This window comes from Monodon monoceros, unplaced genomic scaffold (assembly GCF_005190385.1).
Source record: "Monodon monoceros isolate NGI ecotype Baffin Bay Population unplaced genomic scaffold, NGI_Narwhal_1 Super_Scaffold_7, whole genome shotgun sequence".
Lineage (NCBI taxonomy): Eukaryota > Metazoa > Chordata > Mammalia > Artiodactyla > Monodontidae > Monodon > Monodon monoceros.
Window position 1 is genome coordinate 11,801,000 of NW_021703784.1, and position 27,391 is coordinate 11,828,390.

A 27,391-nucleotide genomic window follows, 5' to 3' on the forward strand; every position below is an offset into this window, starting at 1 on the left:
TATTTAATTAATTATTGGGATAGAACTGACACATAACACTGTGTAAGTTTAAGGTGCACAAGGTGTTGGTTTCATACATTTACATACTGCGGCGTGATCACCACTGTTGCGTTAGCTAATACCTCGAGCATGTCACAAAATCATTTCTTCTCCGAGGTGGGAAAATTAAGATCTAGTCTCTCGGCAACTTTGAAGTTTATAGGGTATATTGTTGACTATGATCACTATGCTGTGCATTAGATCCCCAGGCCCCAAGGACAATAATAAAATCATCTCACAAACACACCAAGAGGGTGTATCGTAGGGCGGGGAGCCCCCCAGTCCTGGGAGTCAAGCACTCCCGAATTCCAATTTCAGCTCTACAATTGAGCTTTTGCCCTCATGCAAGTACTTGATTTGTCTGACCCAAGTGTTCTCATGGGGTCGTCATGGGTTTTAAAAAGCAGCCGCACAGCAAGTGCCCACCGGGAGGGTCTGGAACACAGCAGGTACTTGGTAAAGGTCTTCCTCAGCCCAGGATGATGTGTAAAGACCTCCTACCCCATCCCACTCCAACCAGTACACTGGAACTTCCCTTTTCTGTGCTTCATGCATATACTGAGTGTCCTTAAATAGTATCTGTTGTGGTTGTTATGTCTTCTAATGTTCAAAGCATTTCTGCATTCATGAACTTGTTAGACCCTTAGATAACCTGGTGAGGTCTGCGGGGCAGGTACTGTTAGCCCCAGTTTTTGCCCAAGTCACACAGGTGGTAAAGGGCAGAGCTGGGACCAGAACCCCGGCTCCAATTCCCGTCCTCCTGCCGCCTAACCCCAGCTGCCTCTCTAGGCACTTTTCCCTCCTTCCTCGCATCACATGATTCTCCCCTTAGGGGCCCTTTTGTATAGCTAGTGTGCAGTTTCACACGTGAGACTCCAGATCATTCAGTCGACAGCAGATTCTAGGAAGCTGGGGCCCTGAGCATGATCAGGTGTGGAAGAAATAGAGGCCCAGGGACGTTCCAAGACATCAGATAAGGAGGGACCATGTGACAAGGTCCTCATCCAATACCAGTGAAATGAAGTTAGAGGTACTGAAACCATGAACTGCCCCTGGGGTGCTCAGGGCAGAGAAGCGGAAGAGAGGGGAGGGCTGCTGGGTTCCCTCATCCTCCTGCCCCATCCACACACCCACCTGCACCTACTTCCGTGTTTATCTCCTCTCCCAGTTCTGTGACAGAGGTGTCACACATCCTAGCATCAGCTAGTCCCTCTGCTGTCACTGAGATATTCACTCATTCATACATTCATGCACTCACCCTGGCTCAGCGTGCCCCACGTGGCTCAGGAACTCCCTGCCAGGGTCCTACCACTACCTCTCTGCCTCCCACTCCTTAGCCTCCCGGGCATCCTAATCACCTCGCTCTCAGCAGATTACCTTGCCTCCCAGCTCACAGAGAGGACACAGACTCTCAGGTCCCACTGTGTGATGGTCAGTTCTGTGCGTCAACTTGGTCATGGTGCCCAGATGTTTGGTAGAATACCAGTCTAGAGGCTGCTATGAAAGTTTTTTTAGGTGTGATTAACATTTAAATCAGTAGACTTTGGGTAAAGCAGATTACTCTCCATAACGTGGGTGCGCCTCATCCAAACACTTGGAGGCGTTAAGAGAGAAAGACTGAGGTCCCCAAAAAGAAGCAATCCTGCCCTCAGACCGGCCTTCAGACTCAAGCTGCAACATCAGGCTTCCCTGGTCACCAGCCTGCTGGTCCGTCCTGCAGCCCCGCAATCCCGTGAGTCAGTTCCTTAAAAAATTCTGTCTCCATACAAATGCACCTGTACACACACACACACATACACCCTATAGGTTCTGTTTGTCTGAAGAACCCTAATGGCACACCCCAGCAATCCCTTTAGCAAACGCCTACCCATCTATGCTCAGATGTGACCAGGGTGAGGCCTGCCCTGACTCCCCCCGGGCTCTGTATCTTAGACCCTGAGCACCTTCCAGTATGAACATGACTGTGTGGTGCTGGAACTGAGTCCATCTGTGGGTTCTTTAGCACCACTTCCTTTCTCCCCCCAACATTTTAATTAATTTTTTTTTTTTCTGTGTAGGTGCTACTAGGGATTTTTTTTCAGCTTTATTGATATATGATTGAAAAATAAAATTGTAAGATATTTAATATGTACATCATGATTATTTGATGTATGTATTTATTGTGAAAGGATTCCTCCAATCTAGTTAACATATCCACCACCTCATATATAACATATATATATGTATATATAAAATATATCAATATAATATGTGATATATAAATATAATATAAATTTATATGTATATATAATTTTACATATATATAACTATAACTAGGTAGATAGATAGATAGGTAGATAGATAGTGTGAAAACATTTAAGTTCTACTCTCTTAGAAGATTTTAATTATACAATACAGTGTTACCAACTATAGTCACTATGTTACACATTAGATCTTCAGACCTTATTCAACTTATAGCTGAAAGTTCTCCCTATTTCTCCCACCTCTGGCTCCTGGTAAACACTTTTATACTCTCTGTTTCTATGAGTTTCACTCTTTTTTTTTTAATTCCACATGTAAGTGTTTGTCTTATGTGCAGTATTTGTCTTTTTCTGACTGGCTTATTTCACTTAGCATAACGCCCTCAAGGTTCATCCACATCGTTGGAAATGGAAGGATATCCTTTGTTCCGATGGCTGAATGATGTTCCATTGCGTATGTGTGTGTGTGTGTGTGTGTGTGTGTGTGTGTATATGTGTGTGTGTGTGTATATGTGTGTGTGTGTTTGTATGTATTTTTTTTTTAACAGCTTGTTTATCCATTCATTCACTGACAAACACTTAGGTTGTTCCCATATTTTGGCTATTGCGAACAATGCTGCAATAAACACAGGAGTGCAGATATCTCTCTCTTTTTTTTTCAACATCTTTATTGGGGTATAATTGCTTTACAATGGTGTGTTAGTTTCTGCTTTATAACAAAGTGAATCAGCTATACATATACATATGTTTCCATATCTTTTCCCTCTTTCGTCTCCCTCCCTCCCACCCTCCCTATCCCACCCCTCCAGGCGGTATCTCTTAAAGATCCTGTTTTCACTTCCTTTGAAATGAACTGCTGGATCATATGGTAGTTCTATTTTTAATTTTTTGAGAAAACCTCCATACTGCTTTCCAAAGTGGCTGCACCAATTTCCATTCCCATCAACACTGCATAAGGTTCCCTTTTCTCCACATCCTTACCAACACTTATTATCTCTTGTCTTTTTGATGATAGCCATTCTAACAGGTGGGAGGTGATGTTTTTGGTTTGATGACGTTGTAGCTTTGATTTGCATTTCCCTGATGATTAGTGATTAGAACCATTTAATGCAGCTGTTGGTCATTTATGTGTCTTCGTTGGAAAGGTATTTAATCAGCTCCTCTGCTTATTTCTTAATCAGGCTGTTCAGGGTTATTTTGCTATTGAATTGTGTGAGCTCTATGTATATTTTGGATATTAACCTCTTATCAGATATATGATTTGCAGATTTTTTTCCCACTCCACAGGTTGCCTTTTCATTTTGTTGATGATTTCCTTTGCTGTACAGAAGCTCTTTAGTTTGATGTAGTCCCACTTGTTTATTTTTGCTTTTGTTGCCTTTGTTTTTGGTGGTAAAGCCAAAAATTACTGCCAAGATTCACATCAAGGTGCTTACTCCCTATGTTTTCTTCTAGGAGTTTTGTAGTTTCACGTCTTAAATTTAAGTCTTTAATCCATGTTGAGTTGATTTTTGTGGAGGTGTTAAGATAGGAGTCCAGTTTCATTACTTGACATGTGGCTGTAGTTTTCTCAACACAATTTACTGAAGAAACTGCCTTTTCCCCATCATATATTCTTGGCTCCTTTGTCATAAATTAATTGACCATATAAGTGTGGGATTATTTATGGGCTCTCCTGTTATGTTCCATTGATCTATGCTTCTTTTTTTTTTTTTTTTTTTTTTTTGCTGTACGTGGGCCTCTCACTGTTGTGGCCTCTCCCGTTGCGGAGCACAGGCTCTGGATGCACAGGCTCAGCGGCCATGGCTCACAGGCCCAGCCACTCCGCAGCATGTGGGATCTTCCCGGACCGGGGCACGAACCCGTGTCCCCCACATCGGCCGGCAGACTCTCAACCACTGCGCCACCAGGGAAGCCCAATGTGTCTATTTTTATGCCAGTGTTATACCGTTTTGATTACTATCGCCTTGTAATAGTTGAAATCAGGAACCGTTATACCTCCAGATTTGTTCTTCTTTCTCGAGATTGATTTGGTTATTAGGGGTCTTTCATGGTTTCATATGAATTTTAGGGTTGTTTTTTCTACTTATGTAAAAAAAAAAAGTCATAAAATTTTGATTATGTTTACACTGAATTTGTAGATTGCTTTGAGTAGTATGGATGTTTTAACAAGATTAATTCTTCTAATCCATGAGCACTGAATATCTTTTCATTTATTTACATTATTCAATTTCTTTCATCAAAGTTTTATAGTTTTCAGTATATAGATCTTTCACCTCCTTTGTTAAATTTATTCCTAAGTATTTTATTCTTTTTGATGCTATTGTAAATGAGATCATTGTCTTAATTACTTTTCTGGTATCTCATTGTTAACATATAGAAATGCAACAGATTTCTGTATATTAATTTTATATCCTGAAACTTTACTGAATTCATTTATTAGTTCTAATAGTTTTTTGGTGGCATCTTTAGAACTTTCTATATGTAATACCATCTCATTGGCAAACAGTGTCAGTTTTACTTCTTACTTTCCAATTTGGATGCCTTTTTTTTTCTTGTCTGATTGCCGTGGCTAGGACTTCCAATATTATATTGAATAAAAGTAGCACGAGTTGGTGTGGACACCTTTGGCTTCAGTTGTTTGGGATTCTCTTTGCTTCCTGGAACTGCATGTCAGCTTTCTTTCCCAGGTTAGGTAAGTTTTCAGCTATTACTTCTTTAGATAAGTTATCTGCCCCTTTCTCTCTCTCTCTTCTCCTTCTTGGACCCCCTATGATGCCAATGTTAGTACACCTGATGTTGTTCTAAGGGTCTCTTAAACTAGCCTCATTTTTAAAAATTCTTTTTTCTCTTTTCTGTTCAGCTTGGCTGATTTCCACTACTCTGTCTTCCAGTTCATTGATCCATTCCTCTGTATCATCTAATCTACTATTGATTCTTCTAGTGTATGTTTTATTTCAGTCATTGTATTCTTCAGCTTGGTTTGGTTCCTTATATTTTCTTACTCTTTGTTAAAATTATCACTGTGTTCATCAATTCTCCCAAGTTCAGTGAGCATCTTTTTAAAAAAATTCTCTGTATTCCCCATGTTGTACAATATATCCTTGAGCCTATCTTACACCCAAAGGTTTACACCTCTCACTCCCTCACCCCTATATTGCCCCTCCCCCCACTGGTAACCACTAGTCTGTTCTCTATATCTGCGATTCTGCTTCTTTTTTGTTATATTCACTAGTTTGTTGTATTTTTTAGAGTCCACATACAAGTGGTATCATACAGTATTTGTCTTTCTCTGTCTGACTTATTTCACTTAGCATAATGCCCTCCAAGTCCATCCATCTTGCTGCAAATGGCAAAATTTTGTCTTTTTTATGGCTGAGTAGTATTCCATTGTGTGTATATGTGCTTGTGTGTGTGTGTATCTTTATCCATTCATCTGTTGATGGACACTTAGGTTGCTTCCATGTCTTGGCAACTGTACATAATGCACTATGAACATTGGGGTGCATGTATCTTTTTGAATTAATGTTTTTGGGTTTTTTGGGATATATACCCAGGAGTGGAATTCCTAGGTAATATGGTAATTCTATTTTTAGTTTTTCATTGAGCATCTTTATTATCATTACCTTGAGCTCTTTTTCAGGTAGATCATTTATGTCCATTTCATTTAGTTCTTTTTCTGAGGTTTTGCCCTATTCCTTTGTTTGCAACATATTACTCTGTCTCCTCATTTTGCCCAATTTTCTCTGTTTATTTCTATGTATTAGGTAGGTTGGTTACATTTCCCAATCTTGGAGAAGTGGCCTTATGTAGGAGATATCCTATGGGGTGCAGTAACACACTACTTTCTTGTCACCAGAGCTATATGCTCTAGGGGGTGCCCCCTTATGTGGGCTGTGTGGGCTCCTCTGTTATGGCAGGGCCAAATACTGTGGGCATGCTGGCAGGTGGGGCTGGCCCCCAGCCTGGTCGGATGCCAGGTCCTACCTTGTGTGGAGGCTGCTGGCCCATTGGTGGGCAGGGCCGGGTGCTGGCATAGCTGGCTGCATGTCCTGAGGGGGCCTGGGGCTGATGCCTGCCCACTGGTGGGAGGGACCAGGTCCCAGGGCAGCTGGCTGCATGGCCCAAGGGGGTCTGGGGCTTATTTTGGCCCACCAATGGGCGGTAAGCCCCCAGCACTAATAGGCTAGAGCGAGGATTCCAAAATGGTGCCTGTCAGCACCAGTGAGGTAGAACAAGTTCCTAAAAATGGCTGCCGCTTGCACCTGTGTCCCCAGGGGGAGTCTCAGTTGCCTCCTGCCTCTCCAGGAGGATTTCCAATATCAGCAAGTGGTTCTGATCCAGGCTCCTTTCAAATTATTGCCTCTGTGATGGTACTTAGAGCACGTGAGATTTTGCATGTATCCTTTAAAAGCAGAGTCTCTTTCCTACAGCCCTTCAGACCTCCCATCACAAGCCCTGCTGGTCTTCAAAGCCAGACATTCTGAGAGCTTGTCTTTCCGATGTAGAACCTCCAGGTTTGGGAGCCTGGTACAAGGCTTTGGCCCCTAGCTCCTTGGGGAGAACCTCTGCAATTGTGATTATCTTTCCATTTGTGGGTAACCCACCCGGTGGTGTGGATCTTGACTATACTGTGTCTCCACCCCACCGCTCAACTCATCTTGTGTGGTTCCTTCTTTATAACTTTGTGGAAAATCTGTTCGGCTAGTCTTCAGGTCATTCTCATAGACAGTTGCTCTGTAAATAGTTGCAATTTTGGTGTGCCTGTGGGAAGAGGTGAGTTTAGGGTCTTCCTACTGCATCATCTTGGCCTCACCTCATTGATCTGTTCGATTGTCTTTTTAGTCTCTATTTCATGTATTTCTGCTCTAATCTTTATTATTTCCTTCCTTTAACGCTGGGTTTAGTTTGTTCTTCTTTCTCCATTTCCATGAGGTGTAAAGTTAGGTGTTTATTCGAGATCTTTCTTTTTTCTCAATGTAGGTGTTTAATACTATAGACTTTCCTCTTAGAACTGCTTTTGCTGCATCCCATAGGTTTTGGTATGTTGTATTTCCATTTTCATTGGTCTCAAGATATTTTTAATTTCTCTTTTGATTTCTTCTTTGACCCATTGGCTGTTCAGTAGTATGTTGTTTAATCTCCATGTATTTGTGAATTTTCCAGTTGTTTCTTAATAGCTTATTTCTAGTTCATACAATCATGGTGAAAAAGATGCTTGATATGATTTTAATCTTTTAAAATTTATTGACTTGTTTTGTGTCCTAACACACGATCTACCCTGGAGAATGTTCCAGGTGCATTTGTGAAGACTATGTATTCTGCTGCTGTTAAGTGGAAAGTTCTCTAATACATCTTTTAAGCCCATCTAGTCTAATGAGTAGTTTAAGTCCAATGTTTCTCAGCTGCACTTCTTGAGGGTCTAAGCCTGATGTCAGCTGCATCTGCTTACTCTCATTCATGAGGCTTTATCTATGGGAATCCTTTGCAGCCATGGTTGAGGATTCATCCATTTGAGAGGTTTAATTTTGCTTCTGTCAGAAGTTCCAGGAGCATAACCAGCCTGTAACTACTTTTTATACAGATGCTTCCACTTGGTAATTCTTGGACCAGCATGGAGTATAAACTCAAACCTCAGACCCATTAAGGGTACCCCGTGGTTATAAAGTCTCAGAGAGACTATTTTTTCTTACTTAGAGCCCAAGTTATCACCCTGTGCCTATGAGTGGGCTATTTTATAGGTCCCCATTTCACTGAGGGCATCATCTTTATGTGGGGTTCTCAATTCTAACACTCCACCTTACAGGTCTTGCCTCCTATCTCATCACAGTCAATGAAATCCAAACTCTCTGAATCCCAACACTAGCACTTCTCCACTTCCCCACTCCAGGCTGCCACAGCATCATTTCACATGCTCACCACTTTGGTTTTTAGCTTTCTCTTCATTTTTGGTTCCTGGTTGTTTTCCTTCCTTTCATTCCTGCTCAGCTAGTGTTGGAAAGGTTTGCTATTATATTTTATCCAGCATTTCTTGGTATTTTCGTGGAGAGGAGTTTTCAATTTATTAGTCAACCATACTGTCAAAAATAGAAACCTGCTGCATTTTAACTGTCTTCACATAAGCATGGGCTTCAGAGCACAGGCTGACTGAGTTCAAAGCTTGTCTCTGCCACTTATCAGCTATGGACCATAGGTTACCTAATCTCTATGTCTCAGTTTACCCATCTAGAAATAATGATAACATTGGCATCGCTGTTATGATGATTAATTGAAATACTACATGCAAAAATCTTCAAACAAAACAAGCACATGAAAAACACTCAATACATATTGCTATTTGTGTTAGGAAAGCACACAGCAGATAGGTGCTCAGCAAATATGTATTGAATTCATTATTTTCAACTTTATACCCTCATCACCTTACATAGTAATGCTGGTACATCACAGCACTCAATACATATTTAATGAGTTAATATGACTAAATGAGTGAATGAATGCATCAGTACTTATACCCATTTTCCCTCCTGTCCCAGGGGGAGAGACCCCTCACCTGAGCAAGGCCAATCCTTCTAGCAATATTTTAGATCCCACCCTTTCCTGCTCTTCCCGTGCCTTCTCTCCACCTTCCCCTCCCTCCTCCCCAGAATATAACATGTTCTCATTTTTCCCATGTAAAGCACTCTCTCTCTCTCTCTCTCTCACACACACACACACACACACACACACACACACCACACACACACACACACACACACACACACACATTCCTTCTTTGACTATATATCTCCTAATTGCATATCCTGGTCTATGGACCAAGTCCAGCATCTGGACCAACTCCTTTCTTGACCTCCTGAGCTTGGGTTGGATGCCCTTTCCCATGAGCCACTGTTTTCTGCCCTAATGTCCATCCTGACCCTTAAGCATTGCATGGTAATTGTCCACTTACTAGAGGATAGGGACTATCGCTCTCCTCTTGGGATCCCCCAGTACTTAGCACAGAGCCTAGCATGTGGCAGATACTCAACAAATGCTGTTAAATGAATGAACAGAAGCCAGTGATAGCACAATATTAACAATATTCATCATCCCTACCCCCAGGAGCTAAAAAAAAGGAAGAAAGAAGCTTCAACCAGCCTTGGCATCGCCAAGGTGAGCCAGTTAGTTGTCAAGGTTCCTAATTAGATTTGTCTTCTTGCTGCCCTGATGAACAGGCCTAGAGAGAAGTGAGGATGGCCAGGGGCTGGTGGGGCAGGGGGGAAGCATAGCTCGATGAAAAGAACATACATTTTGACACAGTCTGAACTTCTAGGTTCAACTCTCTGCCCCACCAATACTAGCTATGGAGTAACTCTGGGTCAGCTAGTCTCTCTGAGCCTCAGTTTCTTTACCTATAAAATGGGCATAATGGTAATGGCACGATCTTTTTTTTTTTCACACACACACACTGTATTTTATTTTTACAAGAGATAAATAAACTGACACCAAGCATTGTAAATGGATGACCACAACAAAAGCAACAATGATTGCAATTACCAAACACGAAACACTCATACCATGTCATAATACTGACATTCAGTCCAGTAAATGGCACGATCTTTGCCTTACTATCTCACAGGGTTTGTGAGAAACAGTGTGTGCGTGTGCGTGTGTGTGTGTGTGTGTGTGTGTGCACGCTCTATGAACGGTAAAGTGAAACCCAAACATTGTTTAATATTGCTGTGATTTCTGCTCTCTTTCACTTCCAGCTCCAAACCAATCCCCACCACATGCTTGCTTTGGCCTGAAATTACCTGCTCCAGAGACAAACTCTCATTGCATACCAAAATGCATACACAGGATGAGGAAAAAAACCCTGAAATTCATTTGAAAGAAAGTACACCCTGTAAGCCAGTCTCCAGTGGGACTGGCCAAAGGCAGATCCTTGTTAATGATAAAGGATGGAGCAAGGTCAGAGAGGAGACACACCCTGGTACAGTGACAGGACTGGAAAAGAGTCTGCCACTCAAAGAGGGAACACATCTTCAGAAAGGATGGCTGGAGCCAGAAGCTGAACTTTGGTTGACTTCCCAGTTTAGTTGAGGGTTAGCCCTCATTAACTTTCACTGTGTGGCATAAACAGATGCTGGGAGTTGAGGTCGTTTCATCATGCCACTGTCACCGGGCGGCTCTGTACCACAGAACATGGAAAGATTTGTGTCTGTTTGTCTTGGATGCCATGCCTTTGCCATAAAGGAGAATCATTCAACGCCTCTAGCTTCCCCTATTGTACCCATGGGGGCTGCAAACCTGGTGAGCATTTCAATGACTACTTCCTGACTGGCTGCAGGTATGCCACAGGGTCTAGCAACAAAGGTGAGGGCCCTGTCTTCAGGAAGACCCCGCTAACATGCACGGGTTTTGGTGTTACCTGGAAGTGAGTGGGAGATTCCTCAGCCCATTGCCACAATTTTCCAGGGTTAATTCTTTAACTGGTGTATTGGTGAAGCTGGTAGGGCATCAGGGCAGTACCCAGGCGGGAAGAAGGGAAGAGCATCCCAGGAGTGGCTGATGGAGGCTTTGTGTGCCATGAAGCATTGCAAAGATATTGTGATGCTCACTGTCTATAATCCAGCCACTGGACCTCCTGCAGACCCTCAAAAGGACCAAGTTCTCAGTGCAGGACACTGAGGTTGACTCCCATCCACTCCACCCCTCCCTCACTGTGTGACAGTGACATGGCTTAGGGCTGAACCCTGCTCCAGGAATGAGTTCTGATCAATCTAAGGGGGGGTCACCACACTACGGCCCGTGGGCCAAATCTAACTTGCCACCTATTTCTTTTGTAGGGGTGAGGGTGTGGCGGGGGGTTGGTATGTTCCACAAGCTAAGAATGGTTTTGACATTTTTAAATGGTTGGGGAAAAAATCGAAAGAAGAATATTTCGTGACGTGAAAATTACATGAAATTAAAATATTAACATCCATAAATACAGTTTTCTTGGAACACAGCCACGCTCATTTACTTACGTCTTGTCTGTGGTTGCTTTTGTGCTACAAACGAAGTCGTAACAGAGACCGTAGGGCCCACATCTTACCAGTGTCTTCTACTTTTCTTGCAAGAACCCAGACTAAGCTAGTCAGAGAAAGGCATTCCCCTGTGATGCTAATTAGTTCAGGGTGGTTATGTGCTCCAAACTGGCCCAGTAAGGCTTGCAGAGTCTGCCTGGTTCTGCAGACAGACAGTGAGAAGTCTGTCTGGTTCTCACTCTCCTACAAGACTTGAAAAAAATTGCTACTAATAGCCCACAATGTAAGGGGGAACTGATCTCAGGATAAAGCTGATGCTGTGGACTCTGGAGTGGACAATGGGAAAAACCCACGTTCCCGCTGCCACCACTGAGACACTACAAACAACCAGCGATGCTGCCCACTCTACATCCAGAGAAGGCAACTGTGGAAGCCAGTTCATTTTCTTATCCATTAAGTTGCTTCGGTTTGGTTTTCTGTTACACGCAGCCAAAAGCATCTCTCAACTCTGGCCGTTAGAACATACTGTTCCCTCTGCCCAGAAAGCTCTCCTCGTCCCATCCCTTGCCCAGCTAACTTCTACTCATCTTTCAAGATTCACAATAGTTAGCAATGTCCTAGGAAGGCCATCTGTGACCTCGTAGACAAGGTGATGCCCCTGTGCTGCACACCATCCCCATCCACAGTGCTCTGGACTTGTCCTTTTATAACACACATCACATATCTATTATGAAGTGTTTACCTCACCCTCCTGGCTAGTCTTCCTGCTCCATTATGGCCATGACCAACCATGTTAATTTTGCTCTCCACTATATCCCAAGGGCTGAATACAGTGCCTGGCAACTAGGTGCTAACTAAACTGCATAAAGGACGGTAGCTGGGGAGCTCGAGGTGCCTGTGGCTGCGGCGCTGAGGTCGGAGCGACTGCGTGTGTGCTGGCTGCTTTTGTGGCGGCTGCGGCTGGAACTGGAACATTTCCCGAACAAAAGACTAAACTTACAGAAGAATGCAATCAAGTGATGGCTTTTTCTTTAGAATTTGAATATGGAGGCCACGGGGGACAGATGAAGTTGCCAAGCTAAAAACTAAATTTATATCTGCCTGGAACAACATGAAATATACCATGGGGCTGACAGGGTCTTGGTGCTCCAGCCTGTTGTCAGGCCTGAGCCTCTGAGGTGGGAGAGGTGAGTTCAGGATATTGGACCACCAGAGACCTCCCAGCCCCACATAATATCAATTGGCGAGAGCTCCCCCAGAGACCTCTGTCTCAACACTAAGACCCAGCTCCACCCAATGGCCAGCAGATTCCAGCAATTGATGCCCCATGCCAAACAGCTAGCTAGACAGGAACACAACCCCACACATTAGCAGAGAGGCTGCCTAAAATCATATTCAGTTCACAGACACCCCAAAACACACCACCGGACACGGTCCTGCCCACTAGAAAGACAAGATCCAGCCTCATCCACTAGAACACAGGCAACAGTCTCCTCCACCAGGAAGCCTACACAACCCACTGAACCAACCTTACCCACTGGGGGCAGACACCAAAAACAATAGGAACTACAAACCTGCAGCCTGTGAAAAGAGACCCCAAACACAATAAGTTAAGCAAAATGAGAAGTCAGAGAAATATGCAGGAGATGAAAGAGCAAGGTAAAAAGCCACCAGACCAAACAAATGAAGAGGAAATAGGCAGTCTACCTGAAACAGAATTCAGAGTACTGATAGTAAAGATGATCCAAAATCCTGGAAATAGAATGGAGAAAAAACAAGAAATGTTTAACAAGGACCTAGAAGAACTAAAGAGCAAACAAACAATGATGAACAACACAATAAATGAAATTAAAAATTATCTAGAAGGAATCAGTGGCAGAATAACTGAAGCAGAAGAATGGATAAGTGACCTGGAAGATAAAATAGTGGAAATAACTACCACAGAGGAGAATAAAAAAAAAAGAATGAAAAGAATTGAAGACAGTCTCAGAGACCTCTGGGACAACATTAAACACAACAACATTCGAACTATAGGGGTCCCAGAAGAAGCAGAGAAAAAGAAGGGGTCTGAGAAAATACTTGGAGAGATTATAGTTGAAAACTTCCCTAACATGGGAAAGGAAATAGTCAATCAAATTCAGGAAGCTGAGAGAGTCCCATACAGGATAAATCCAAGGAGAAATACACCAAGACACATATTACTCAAACTATCAAAAATTAAATACAAAGAAAAAATATTAAAAGCAGCAAGGGAAAAGCAACAAATAACATACAAGGGAATCCCCCATAAAGTTAACAGCTGATCTTTCAGCAGAAACTCTGCAAGCCAGAAGGGAGTGGCAGGACATATTTAAAGTTATGAAAGGGAAAAACCTACAACCAAGATCACTCTACCCAGCAAGATCTCATTCAGATTCAAGGGAGAAATTTAAATCTGTACAGACAAGCAAAAGGTAAGAGAATTCAGCACTACCAAACCACCTTTACAACAAATGCTAAAGGAACTTCTCTAGGCAGGAAACACAAGAGAAGGAAAAGACCTACAAAAACAAACCCAAAACAATTAAGAAAATGGTAATAGGAACATACATATTGATAATTACCTTAAATGTAAATGGATTAAAGGCTCCCACCAAAAGACATAGATTGGCTGAATGGATACAAAAACAAGACCCATATATATGCTGCCTACAAGAGACCCACTTGAGACCTAGGGGCACATACAGACTGAAAGTGAGGGGATGGAAAAAGATATTCCATGCAAATGGAAATCAAAAGAAAGCTGGAGTAGCAATTTTCATATCAGACAAAAATAGACTTTAAAATAAAGACTATTACAAGAGGTAAAGAAGGACACTACATAATGAACAAGGGATCAATCCAAGAAGAAGATAGAACAATTGTAAATATTTATGCACCCAACAGAGGAGCACCACAATACATAAGGCAAATGCTAACAGTCATAAAAGGGAAAATCGACAGTAACACAGTAATAGTAGGGGACTCTAACACCCCACATTCACCAATGGACAGATCAACCAAAATGAAAGTTAATAAGGAAACACAAGTTTTACATGACACATTAGACGAAATGAACTTAAATGATATTTATAGGGCATTCCATCCAAAAACAACAGAATACACTTTCTTCTCAAGTGCTCATGGAACATTCTCCAGGATAGATCATATCTTGGGTCACACATCAAGCCTTGGTAAACTTAAGAAATTTGAAATTGTATCAAGTATCTTTTCCAACCACAACACTATGAGACTAGATATCAATTACAGGAAAAAAACTATAAAAAATACAAACACATGGAGGCTAAATAATACACTACTAAATAACCAAGAGATCTCTGAAGAAATCAAAGAGAAAATCAAAAAATACCTAGAAACAAATGACAATGCAAACACGACCACCCAAAACCTATGTGATGCAGCAAAAGCAGTTCTAAGAGGGAAGTTTATAGCGATACAATCCAACCACAAGAAACAAGAAAAATCTCAAATAAACAACCTAACCTTACACCTAAAGCAATTAGAGAAAGAAGAACAAAAAACCCCAAGGTTAGCAGAAAAAAAATCATAAAGATCAGATAAGAAATAAATGAAAAAGAAATGAAGGAAACAATCACCAAGGTCAACAAAACTAAAAGCTGGTTATTTGAGAAGATAAACAAAATTGATAAACCATTAGCCAGACTCATCAAGGAAAAAAGGGAGAAGACTCAAATCAATAGAATTAAAAATGAAAAAGAAGTAACAACTGACACTGCCGAAATACAAAGGATTACAAGAGATTACTACAAGCAACTATATGCCAATAAAATGGACAACCTGGAAGAAATGGACAAATTCTTAGAAAAGCACAACCTTCTGAGACTGGACCAGGAAGAAATAGAAAACATAAACAGAGCAATCACAAGCATTGAATTTGAAACTGTGATTTAAAATCTCCCAACATGGGCTTCCCTGGTGGCGCAGTGATTGAGAGTCCGCCTGCCGATGCAGGGGACACGGGTTTGTGCTCCAGTCCGGGAAGATCCCACATGCCGCGGAGTGGCTGGGCCCGTGAGCCATGGCCGCTGAGCCTGCACGTCCAGAGCCTGTGCTCCACAACGGGAGAGGCCACAGCAGTGAGAGGCCTGTGTACAGAAAAAAAAACACATCTCCCAACAAACAAAAGCCTAGGACCAGATGGCTTCACAGGCGAATTCTATCAAATATTTAGAGAAGAGCTAACACGTATCCTTCTCAAACTCTTCCAAAATATAGCAGAGAGGAACACTCCCAAACTCATTCTACGAGGCCACCATCACCCTGACACCAAAACCAGACAAAGATGTCACAAAGAAAGAAAACTACAGGCCAATATCACTAATGCAAAAATCCTCAACAGAATACTAGCAAAAGAACCCACGGCACATTAAAAGGATCATACACCATGATCAAGTGGGGTTTACCTCAAGAATGCAAGGATTTTTCAATATATGCAAATCAATCAATGTGATAAATCATATTAACAAACTGAAGGAGAAAAACCGTATGATCATCTCAATAGATGTAGAAAAAGCTTTCGACAAAATTCAACACTCATTTATGATAAAAACCCTCCAGAAAGTAGGCATAGAGGCAACTTACCTCAACAAAATAAAGGCCATACATGACAAACAGACAGCCAACATCGTTCTCAACGGTGAAAAACTGAAACCATTTCCACTAAGATCAGGAACAAGACCAGGTTGCCCACTCTCACTGCTATTATTCAACATAATTTTGAAAGTTTTAGCCACAGCAATCAGAGAAGAAAAAGAAATAAAATGAATCCAAATCAGAAAAGAAGTGAAGTTGTCACTGTTTGCAGATGACATGATACTATACATAGGGAATCTTAAAGATGCTACCAGAAAACTACTAGAACTAATTAATGAATATGGTAAAGTAGTAGGGTACAAAATTAATGCACAGAAATCTCTTGCATTCCTATACACTAATGATGAAGAATCTGGACGAGAAATTAAGGAAACACTCCCATTTACCACTGCAACAAAAAGAATAAAATAAGTAGGAATAAACCTACCAAAGGAGACAAAAGACCTGTATGCAGAAAACTATAAGACCCTGATGAAAGAAATTAAAGATGATACAAACAGATGGAGAGATATACCATGTTCTTGGATTGGAAGAATCAACATTGTGAAAATGATTATACTACCCAAAGCAATCTACAGATTCAATGCAATACCTGTCAAACTACCAATGGCATTTTTCACAGAACTAGAACAAAATATTTCACAATTTGTATGGATACACAAAAGACCTCGAATAGCCAAAGCAATCTTGAGAAAGAAAAACAGAGCTGGAGGAATCAGACTCCCTGACTTCAGACTATACTACAAAGCTATAGTAATCAAGACAGTATGGTACAGGCACAAAAGTAGAAATATAGATCAATGGAACAAGACAGAAAGCCCAGAGAGAAACCTAGGCACATATGGTCACCTTATCTTTGAAAAAGGAGGCAAGAATATACAATGGAGAAAAGACAGCCTCTTCAATAAGTGGTGCTGGGAAAACTGGACAGCTACATGTAAAAGAATGAAATTAGAACACTCCCTAACACCATATACAAAAATAAACTCAAAATGGATTAAAGACCTAAATGTAAGGGCAGACACTATAAAACTCTTAGAGGAAAACATAGGCAGAACACTCTGACATAAATCACAGGAAGATCCTTTTTGACCCACCTCCTAGAGAAATGGAAATTAAAAAAAATAAACAAATGGAATCTAATGAAACTTAAAAGCTTTTGCGCAGCAAAGGAAACCATAAACAAGACGAAAAGACAACCCTCAGAATGGGAGAAAGTATTTGCAAATGAAGCAACTGAGAAAGGATTAATCTCCAAAATATACAAGCAGCTCATGCAGCTCAATATCAAAAAAACAAACAACCCAGTCCAAAAATGGGCAGAAGACCTAAATAGACATTTCTCCAAAGAAGATATACAGATTACAGCAAACACATGAAAGGATGCTCAACCTCACTAATCATTAGAGAAATGCAAATCAAACTACAATGAGGTATCACCTCACACTGGTCAAAATGGCCATCATCAAAAAATACACAAATACTAAAAAAAAAAAAAAAAAAATACACAAATACTAAATGCTGGAGAGGGTTTGGAGAAAAGGGAACCCTCTTGCACAGTTGGTGGGAATGTAAATTGATACAGCCACTGTGGAGAACAGTATGGAGGTTCCTTAAAAAACTAAAAATAGAATTACCATATGACCCAGCAATCCCACTACTGGGCATATACCCTGAGAAAACCATAATTCAAAAAGAGACATGTACCACAATGTTCACTGCAGCTCTATTTACAATAGCCAGGACATGGAAGCAACCTAAGTGTCCATTGACAGATGAATGGATAAAGAAGATGTGGCACATATATACAATGGAATATTACTCAGCCATAAAAAGAAACGAAATTGAGTTATTTGTAGTGAGGTGGATGGCCCTAGAGTCTGTCATACATAGTGAAGTAAGTCAGAAAGAGAAAAACAGATACCGTATGCTAACACATATATATGGAATCTGAAAAGAAAAAAAAAAAAGGTTCTGGTCAGCCTAAGGGCAGGACAGGAGTAAAGACACAGACGTAGAGAATGGACTTGAGGACGTGGGGAAGGAGAAGGGTAAGCCGGGATGAAGTGAGAGAGTAGCATTGACATATATACACTATCTAATGTAAAGTAGATAGCTAGTGGGAAGCAGCTGCATCGCACAGGGAGATCAGCTCGTTGCTTTGTGACCACCTAGAGGGATGGGATAGGGAGGCTGGGAGGGAGATGCAAGAGGGAGGGGATATGGGGATATATGTATACATAACAGCTGATTCACTTGTTATACGGGAGAAACTAACAAAACATTGTGAAGCAATAATACTCCAACAAAGATGTTAAAAAAATAAATAAATTGCATAAAGACCAGCATTTCCCAGCTTCTGTTTAATGGAATACCAGTGTCCCACTGGTTATTAGGGAAGACACCAAGGCATTCCGATTTATTTACATCCATTGTAGACCAAGTAATATCTGATGATTATTTTTAGCTGTCCCCCTTTTCTCTGCAATGGTTCACTCCAGGGTCCTGTATGGGTTATATTTTTAGATATAAACCCGACTATTAAGTTTCCAGATCTGATATTTAAATAATTCTGAGAAACAAAGCTAAGCCGTTGTGTTTCCTACACGATTTCTCAGAGATCTGACTGCAGTGCTGGGCAATGCTGAGGCCCCGACTGCGTACTGCTAAGAGGGTAATGTAACATGTAGCATTTTCCAAACTTATTTGATGATGGTCCCCTTTTCTCTAAACCAGTAATGCCTTACTGAGCACTCGACATTTTGTGGGTTTTTTTGTTTGTTTGTTTGTTTTTTTATTTGAAATGCTGGCTGAGAACCTTTGGGAAAAGACAAATGCAGAGGCAAAGCATTAAGAGATCCTCAGAAGTCTCTAGCCCAAAGCAACTAGTCTGCTAAAGTGCTCCAGAAACACAGATATTAGGCGCAGGGACCCCGTAGGTCCTCAGGATGGGATGCGAGGCAGTAGCCAAAGGTGGGTGTGGGGTGAAGGGGAAGTCCACTGCCTGTTCTATGGCATGATGTGCCGCCCCTGCTACCGGTGTGGTGTGAGGGGCACAGACCACATTGCTTGAGCCTTAAGGGATGCAGGGGTGAATGCATCCAGATGGGTCCCCTGGAAGCCAAGTACAGTCCCCGCCTGGCATCTCGGCCCAACCTTTCCTCCTGGGCTGGGAGCTAAAACTATTCCCGAAGCTTGAATTGCAGGCTATGGAGATAATTCTTCTGGTGAGGTGGGGCCGCAATTCTGCATGATTCCCCTTTGCTGGCTGTGATATCAGTCTCCATACTGTCAATTTCATAAACTGCAAGGAATTTACAAAGTCACTCATTAAGGTCCTGCCAAGGAGAGCTCCTGAGGCGCCTGAGGCTGAGGTTCCCTTCATGTTTTCTGAATGCATCAAGTAGGGGGTGGGAGTGGAGGAACCCTGCCCCCAGAAGTCCAGAGGGAAGGAATCCCATGGATTCCACATTTCCCCCAGCCAAACTCTCCTCCACAGACAAGTGGGGCTTGGTAACAGCCCTCTGATGACTGAAGAGGGAGGAAGACTGGAAGCTTCCTGCCCGAGAGGGAAAACCAGTGTTTAAATGTACCTTTCTTCCTTTCTGGAGCCCAAGCCTTACTTTGGAACCCCCAAAATAAAACAGAGAGGTCTGGGAGACTGAGGTTTCACTGCTTCCCCCTGACCCCAGGAGCTCTTCTCCCTTTTATAGCTCTAGAGGTGGACAGATTCTCCAGAAAGAGAGATTAATAGTTACTGAGGCCTCCCTGGGCCTCACACCATCCTTGGTATTTTCCGCATGTTAAGTAGTTTTCCTCCCAAATAGTGACACAGGTTCCCACATTTTACAGGTAAGGTACCTGAGGCTCAGGGAAGCCAGAGGACTTGTCCAAAGACAGGGCCAGAGAGAAATAAAGCTGAGATTTGGCTAAAAGCCCATGCTCCTTCCAGTAGGCCACAGCACCTTCTGGAAAGCCCCAAAGCAGAGATCAGACCCAGCAGACAAAACCGGCCCTGACCTGCCTGGTGGCCCTCTCCATTCTGTGCACCAGAGGCTGCTTTCAGGGGTCTGTTGGTATCTCTGCAGGGCTGGTGGCCCCTGATGGCCAAGGACGTGCCTCCCATGGCCTCAGCGGTCCCCCTGGGAGCCTCTCCCCTGCTGGGAGAGGAGCCAGGCCCCCCTGAGGCTGCTGCTGTGCCACTGATGAGACCAGACTCTCACGGGCCATTGAGCTGACGGGCATACATTCGGTTCACTCAAGGGTGAATCCTGTACCTCCTTCAAAGAGCAGAAAAAACAGCTCCACTGAACTGTGTCCTCAGGCAAGAAATGAGCCGAGCTCTGGCTGGGATGTCTGGCTGCAGGTGTTTGATGCAGTGGGAGACAAGGGTGGGAAAGGAGCTGAGTTATCCCGGCTGCATAAAGCCTGTGGGAAAGCTGCCTTCGGCCTGGGTCCCAGCCTCGGGCGGTGGGAGGGCTGGACACTCCACGGAACTTGCTTCCTGCCTGTGGAGGAGGAGTCTTGGGGTCAGAATCTGAGCTGTGTGCCCTCTGCAGACCAGTGGTAGATCCATGGGGTGGAAGCACAGGGGTCCATCTGCATGAGGGACTGAGGATCCACAAGAGAGGATATTTGCCCTGAGAGAAAAGGGAGTAATGGTAAATTTGGTTTAAGAATGTAAGAAAAACTGGCAGGAAGAGAAATGACTTTGAGTCCAGTGTGGCTCATGGACCTAGCCCTGCCTTTTGGGCCAAATACTGGAGAGCGTGAAACAAAGAACAAGCCAAAACAGGAGAGAGGTTTTCTTTAGGATACTGAGCATATAAGGCAGCCCTGTTCCCTTCCCCGGGCAGCTGACGGTACACAGAGAGGATGGGGAACATTATATCCACATCAGGACACCAGAAAGGACTTGAGGGTCAGGAGTTAGAGATGGGCCTGGAGCTACTGGGACTCACGGAGGGTCTGAGGTTAGGCTGGGGGGTCCCAGCCATTATGCTGGAGATGGGGGCGTAATATATAGAGTAGGCATACACAACAAATGTTTGATGAATGAAAATACACCTTCAAACATACCGTTCCTCAGGCTGGTGTGGCCTGGAGAGCCCAGAGTTGCAAAAGCAATGCCACATATTGGTCTTGGGTAGAGCAGGTGACAAGCGGTTTATCATCTGGGGCCATGAGCATCACCCCTGTCTTAGGGAGGGCGCCAAGTTTACACAGCTGGGGTCAGTCGGGTCTGGAATCCAGTACATAGAACAGAGCTCTGTGATGCTGGAGGGAACTCACCCCTGTCCTAACCCCAATCCCAACAATTAATGATTGTCACCTTGGGCAAGTCACTTAACCTCCCCAAGTGACAGTGACGATGACAGTTCATCCATCAGTTTATCATGAGGATTAAATATGGTGAAATGTCTTGGGCCCCACAGGGAGCAACAGAAGAATCCAAGGCAAGAGCCCTCCCAGGGTGAGGGGCTAAGCCTCCCACACCTCTGTTAGCATAGAAATGAAAGCCACTGGGGCTTGAGGGGCCTACAAAGCACTTTATTTTCCTAAATAGTTTTCACTGCTCATTTGCATAGTAAACCCTTTTTTAATAGCAGAGTTAGCTCCTCCTTCCCCAGGGCTCTGCCATCAGGACTCATCCCATTGGCTAGATGATACGTTTGTTTTCTCCTCACTGCAGACTGTGGGCTGCAAAGGCAGGCTTTGCCCTACTCACCCTTCTATTTCCAGGGCCTGGCACAGTTCCTGCCACAGACAGTCTCAGTAACTGTGTGTTGAATGGATGGACTTTGAACCTCTACCCTGACCAATTCCAATTCCAATTCCAAACTATCAGAGTCCAAATTAATGAGGTTTCAGTGTAATTAACATTGACATTTTTTTCACAATTCAGATTCAGATATCTTGCTTCAAAGGACATCATCAAGAAAGTGAAAAGACAGCCCACAAAATAAGAGAAAATATTTGCAAATCATAAGGGACTATATAGACTATATAGAGAATTCTTACAACTTAATAATAAAGACAACCCAATCAAAAATGAGCCAAAGGGGCTTCCCTAGTGGCATAGTGGTTGAGAGTCCGCCTGCCGATGCAGGGGACACGGGCTCACGTCCCAGTCCGGGAAGATCCCACATGCCGCGGAGCGGCTGGGCCCGTGAGCCATGGCCGCTGAGCCTGCGCGTCCGGGGCCTGTGCTCTGCAGCAAGAGAGGCTGCAGCAGTGAGAGGCCCGTGTACCGCAAAAAAAAAAAAAATGAGCCAAAGAACGGAATAGATATTTCCTGAAAGATCTACAAATGGCCAATCAGCACATGAAAAGATGCCCAACATCATTAGCCATTAATGATGAAATACAAATTTGAAATACAAATCAAAACCACATGAGATAGGATGTGCAGAAATACATGGCCAGTGGGAATGTAAAATGGTATATAGTCCGTTTGAAAAACAATTTAGCAATTCCTCAAAAAGTTAAACATAGAATTACCATACAACCTAGAAATTCTACTCCCGTTATATGCCCAAGAGAAATGAAAACATATGTCCACACAAAAACTTGTACACTAATGTTCAGAGCAGCATTATTCATAATAGTCAGAAAGTGGAAAAAACTCAAATGTCCATTAACTGATGAATGGATGAATAAAATGTGGTCTATCCATCCAATGGAATATTATTCAGTCATAAAAGGGAATGAAGTACTGATACGGGCTACGACACGGATGAACCTTGAAAACATTATGCTACGCGAAAAAGGCCAGGCACAAAAGGCCACATATTATATAATACTATTTGTATGAAATATCCAGGGTAGATAAATTCATAGAAACAGAAAGTAGATAAGTGGTTGCCAGGGGCCGGGAGGGATGAGGAGATTAGGAGTGAGGGCTAAGAGATACAGGCTTTCTATTTTGAGGTGATGAAAAATATTCTAAAAGTGATGGTGGTAATAGTTTACAACTCCAGATATACTAAAAACCACTGAATTGTATACTTTAAATGGGTGAATTGTCTGGTATGTGAATTATATCTCAACAGAGCTGTTTAAGATAACAAGACAAAACAACAGACCAAAAAAACCAGATGACTTCCTTTTCCCGACATCTAACTCTCAAGCCTCTAACTTTGGAAAACAAGGATATGAGTGGGATCTTACCTATCGAATCCTCCACAGCACCTAAAACAGGGCTGGAGGTAGAATACCTACTCAAAAAATATTTCTGGAATTGAAATGATGACCAATTAGTCAAAAATGAAAATAAGGTATGTAGCCTCTCATTCAAATTCATCAGGGTAATGATCTCCTGACGTCTGGAGGGGACTCGCTGACCTATTTTAGCTTTGTCTAACCACAACTGGTTAGGATGGGTATGGTCCCCATTTTACAGAAGAGGAAATCGAGTGTCAATGAAATTCAAGGATTGGTCTGAGGTTGCAGCTACTGGGTAACAATGGTGCAAATGGTTGGACTCCAGTATTCACGACCTGTGTTACTTCTCCCTTCCCTAAGCAAAGCTACCCTAGCTTACCTCCCCTCCCCGCCCTACACCCCACGTTGTGTCTGATCGCTCACCTGCTCACCAGGGCTTGGCATCTGACTCTGCTCCCCAGCCTCAAGCCAGAAGCCCCTCAGATTCACCTCAACTGGCTGAACGCAGAGCAGGGCTCAGGTGAAGCCCTTCTGCTCTGGGGAAAGCTGGGCAAAGCTCCAGAGCTCTCCTGTCTTCTCCAAATCACCAACCCTGCACTCAGCCTCTTCCCTGCCAAGGACGTGGTGGGATGCGCAGGGCCACCTTGAGTACAAGTGCCCCCCTGCCCCCAGCTGAGTACCCCTGGTACTCTCAGGCCAACTTCCCTGGAGGCTGCAAGATGAAGAGAGTGAGGAGGGGCAGGACCGAGGAGGCGGCGGCCCCTTGAGGGCATCTTCTAGCCCAGGCCGGCAGTTCTTCTGCCTCCGCCCCAGGATTAGGCGGGACGTCCTCTGACCTCACCCTGGAGAAGAGGCTCAGAAGCCTGCTGTGTGTCACCAGTCTCTGCCATGTTTTGTGCCTTGGCTGTGCAAACAGTGACAACAGGTGGCCCTTTCTCCCCTCTTTAAAGGACCAGAGAGCAGAACAAAGGAGAAGCAAGACAGGTAGAGTGAGCTCTGGACAGGGCACAGGTGTGGAGGGGGGAGGGGGGTAGTGCAGGAGGTTGCATCCCAGTCCTGGCCCCTCAGCAAGGCTGTGTGCTCCCTGCTCCCCCATTGCACAGAGAAGGTTAGAAGGCATCATCGATGAATGAAAGTGGGAGAACTTTAAAAGTAAATTTAAACTGATGACCTTTTTAAGGGTCACTCAAAGGCTAACTTTGCTGAGCTACCCATGATTATGAGAAGACCCGCCAGGCCCAGGAAAAGAGCAGATCTCCCCACTTCCTGCCCAAACTCAGATTACTTCTGCCTTTGCAACAACTCTCAGACTGTGGACTGGCCCCACCCTGGCAGGCTGTGTGACTCTGGACTGAGTATCAGATAATGTGGCAAGGGGGCTCTGTTGAGGATGACTCCCCATGCAAAGTTACACCCCACTAATTACCACAAAACTCCACCAGGAGAGCTGTTGCTTCATTTTCAAGGACCTCACTCACTAAAAACACAGCAGATTTTAAATCAAACTCTCCTGCTTCTTGACTGAGTGACCTTGGGCTTCTCTTGGCTCATCTGAGGGAGGATCTTTTCCTCCTTTGTCATAGGAAGTTGGTTATCTCCTCTTCACAGGTTGTGGGGAGACTTCAGGGTGAGGGCCAGGCCTTTGTGGGGCATGCAGCGTCCCTGGGGAAAGGACCCTGTCACCCTGCAGGGAACACTTGGCATCTCATCAGCGCCCACCCCATTACCCTCAAGTAGGGGTGCTCAAAGTGTGACTTCCCACCCCCCTAGCTGCATGCTGGAAGTCAGATTCCTGCGCCCCAACCCTGACAAACCACATCAGTCTCTGAGATGGACCTGGGGACCTCCACTGTGACAAAGCTTCCCAAGGATTATCCTGCTTACTCGACATGGAGAATTGCTGTTCAGAAAGCACAGAGCCTAGCCCCGAAGTCTGGCAGGGCTGGGGAAGGCGGGGGAGAGACCCTTCCAGAAAACGTGGGAGAAACCTGGAGAACTGTGTGCTGGTGGAACACAAGGGCTGCTTTTACTGAGTCCAGGCAGCTGCCCTGCTGTGTCTCTGACCTGCCTGCTTCCTCTGGAGCTGTAGCCTGAAGCCTGCCCCTCCCCCACTCCACCCTGCCCCACCCAGAGCCTTGCAGGGAGGGCTACTGGGGACTCTAAGAAGAACTCAACAAAGCAATAATCACTTTCTCTTCAGAACACAGGCTTTGGGAGTCCGCTTGGCAGCTTCACCAGCCCATTCATTTTATTTATTTTATTTCATAAAGCTATGGATAGGGCTTCCTATGCAAATGACTCCCAGATGAAATGCAAATTGGGATTCAGATCCAAGAACCACTGTGGATTTTGTTTTTCCTTTCTTTCTTTTTTCTTTTTTTTTTTTTTTTTTTAATTGCAATAGCACTGAGGCATCTCCTACCTGGTCCTCTGCCCTCTGCTCAGCAGCCTCTTGGCATGTGCTTCCCACAGGCAGCCACTGGGCAGGGCGCTGCTCCCTCCCACCAGGCACCAGCTCTGAGCTTGCCACACACGGGAGAGCTGGTTAACTGCGCTCAAGTAGGGGACCTGGGTGGTGAGCAAGCCTGCGGGCCCTGCCAAGGTGAAAAGGCACCATCCCCTCTCCACTGAGATTCTCATCCTGGAGTCTTCCCACCCTTCCTCCTCTGCACACAAGGTAAATCCAACGCAGGTATGTTGCAAGGACACCTCTCTGCTAAACTTGTACACTGCAAAAGCCTTGACTGCCCATGTATTTATTTGAGCCCTAAAGATCTAGGTTCAAATCCTGACACAACCACTAACCAGCTGTGTGACTCTGAGCAAACCACTTAATTTGTCTGAACTTCCATTTCGTCATCTGTGATGAGGGTAACAATGCCTGCTTCCTGCCTTGGTAAAGATTACATGGAATCATTTATCTAAAGTACTCAGTACAGAATAGCTGATCAATAGGTTATGATAGTATTTTAATAAAATGGAACATGGAGTACCCCACTTTGAGGAGCTTGTGCTCTAGAAGACAGAATAACAATTGCACCAAAAAGAATAAAATACCTAGGAATAAACTGAACCAAGGAGGTGAAAGACCTGTACACTGAAAACTATAATATGTCGAAAGAAATTGAAGACATGAAGAAATGGAAAGATATTCCATGCTAATGTCCATAGTACCTGAAGCGATCCACAGATTCAGTGCAATCCTTATCAAAATTCCAATGACATTTTTCACAGAAATAGACCCCAAAAATCCTAAAATTTGTATGGAAACACAAAAGAACCCAAATAGCCAAATCAATTCCAAGGAAAAAGAACAAAACTGGAGGTAGCACACCCCCTGGTTTCAAATTATACTACAAAGCTATAATAGCCAAGACTGCATGGTACTGGCAGAAACACAGGCACATAGAGCAACGGAACAGAATAGAGAATTCAGAAATATACCCATGCATATATGATCGATTAACTTACAACAAAGGAGCCAAGAACATACAATAGAGAAAGGAAAGTCTCTTCAATAAATGGTATTAGGAAAACTGGACAGCCACATGCAAAAGAATGAAACTAGACCACTATCTCGCACCATACACATAAATTAACTCAAAATGGATTAAAGAATTGAATGTAAGACCCGAAACCATAGAACCCCTAGAAGAAAACATAGACAATATGCTCTTTGACACTGGTGTTAGCAGTATCTTTTTGGATCTGTTTCCTCAGGAAGGGAAACACAAAAGCAAAAATAAACAAACGGCATTACGTCAAACTAAAAAGCTCCTACACAACAAAGGAAACCAGCAACAACAACAAAAATAACCTACCAAACAAGAGAAGATCTTTGCAAATCATATATCCATAGGTGGTTAATAACCAAAATACATAAAGAACTCATACAACTCAACAACAAAACAACAAACAACCCGATTAGAAAATGGGCAGAGAGTCTGAATAGACATTTTCCCAAAGAAGACATACAGATGGCCAACAGGCACATGAAAAGATGTTCAACATCACTACTTATTAGGGAAATGCAAATCAAAACCACAGTGAGATATCACCTCAAACCCATTGGAATGGCTATTATCCAAAAGGCAAGAAGTGGGAATTCCCTGGCTGTCCAGTGGCTAGGACTCCATGCTTTCACTGCCTACCTGCCGAGGGCCTGGGGTGTTCAATCCCTGATCCCCCAGGCCACAAAGCGTGGCCAAAAAAAAAAAAACAAAAACGGCAAGAAGTAACAAATGTTGAGAGGATGTAGAGAAAAGGGCATGTACACTGTACACTGTTGGT

General features: G+C 43.5%; 1 protein-coding gene across 1 annotated transcript in view; it reads right to left on the reverse strand.

The window, feature by feature from the left end:
• The window catches only part of GRIK4 (glutamate ionotropic receptor kainate type subunit 4), a 308,388-nt gene that overhangs the window by 195,752 nt on the left and 85,245 nt on the right, over positions 1-27,391 (reverse strand). The gene's annotated exons all lie outside the window — the stretch shown is intronic.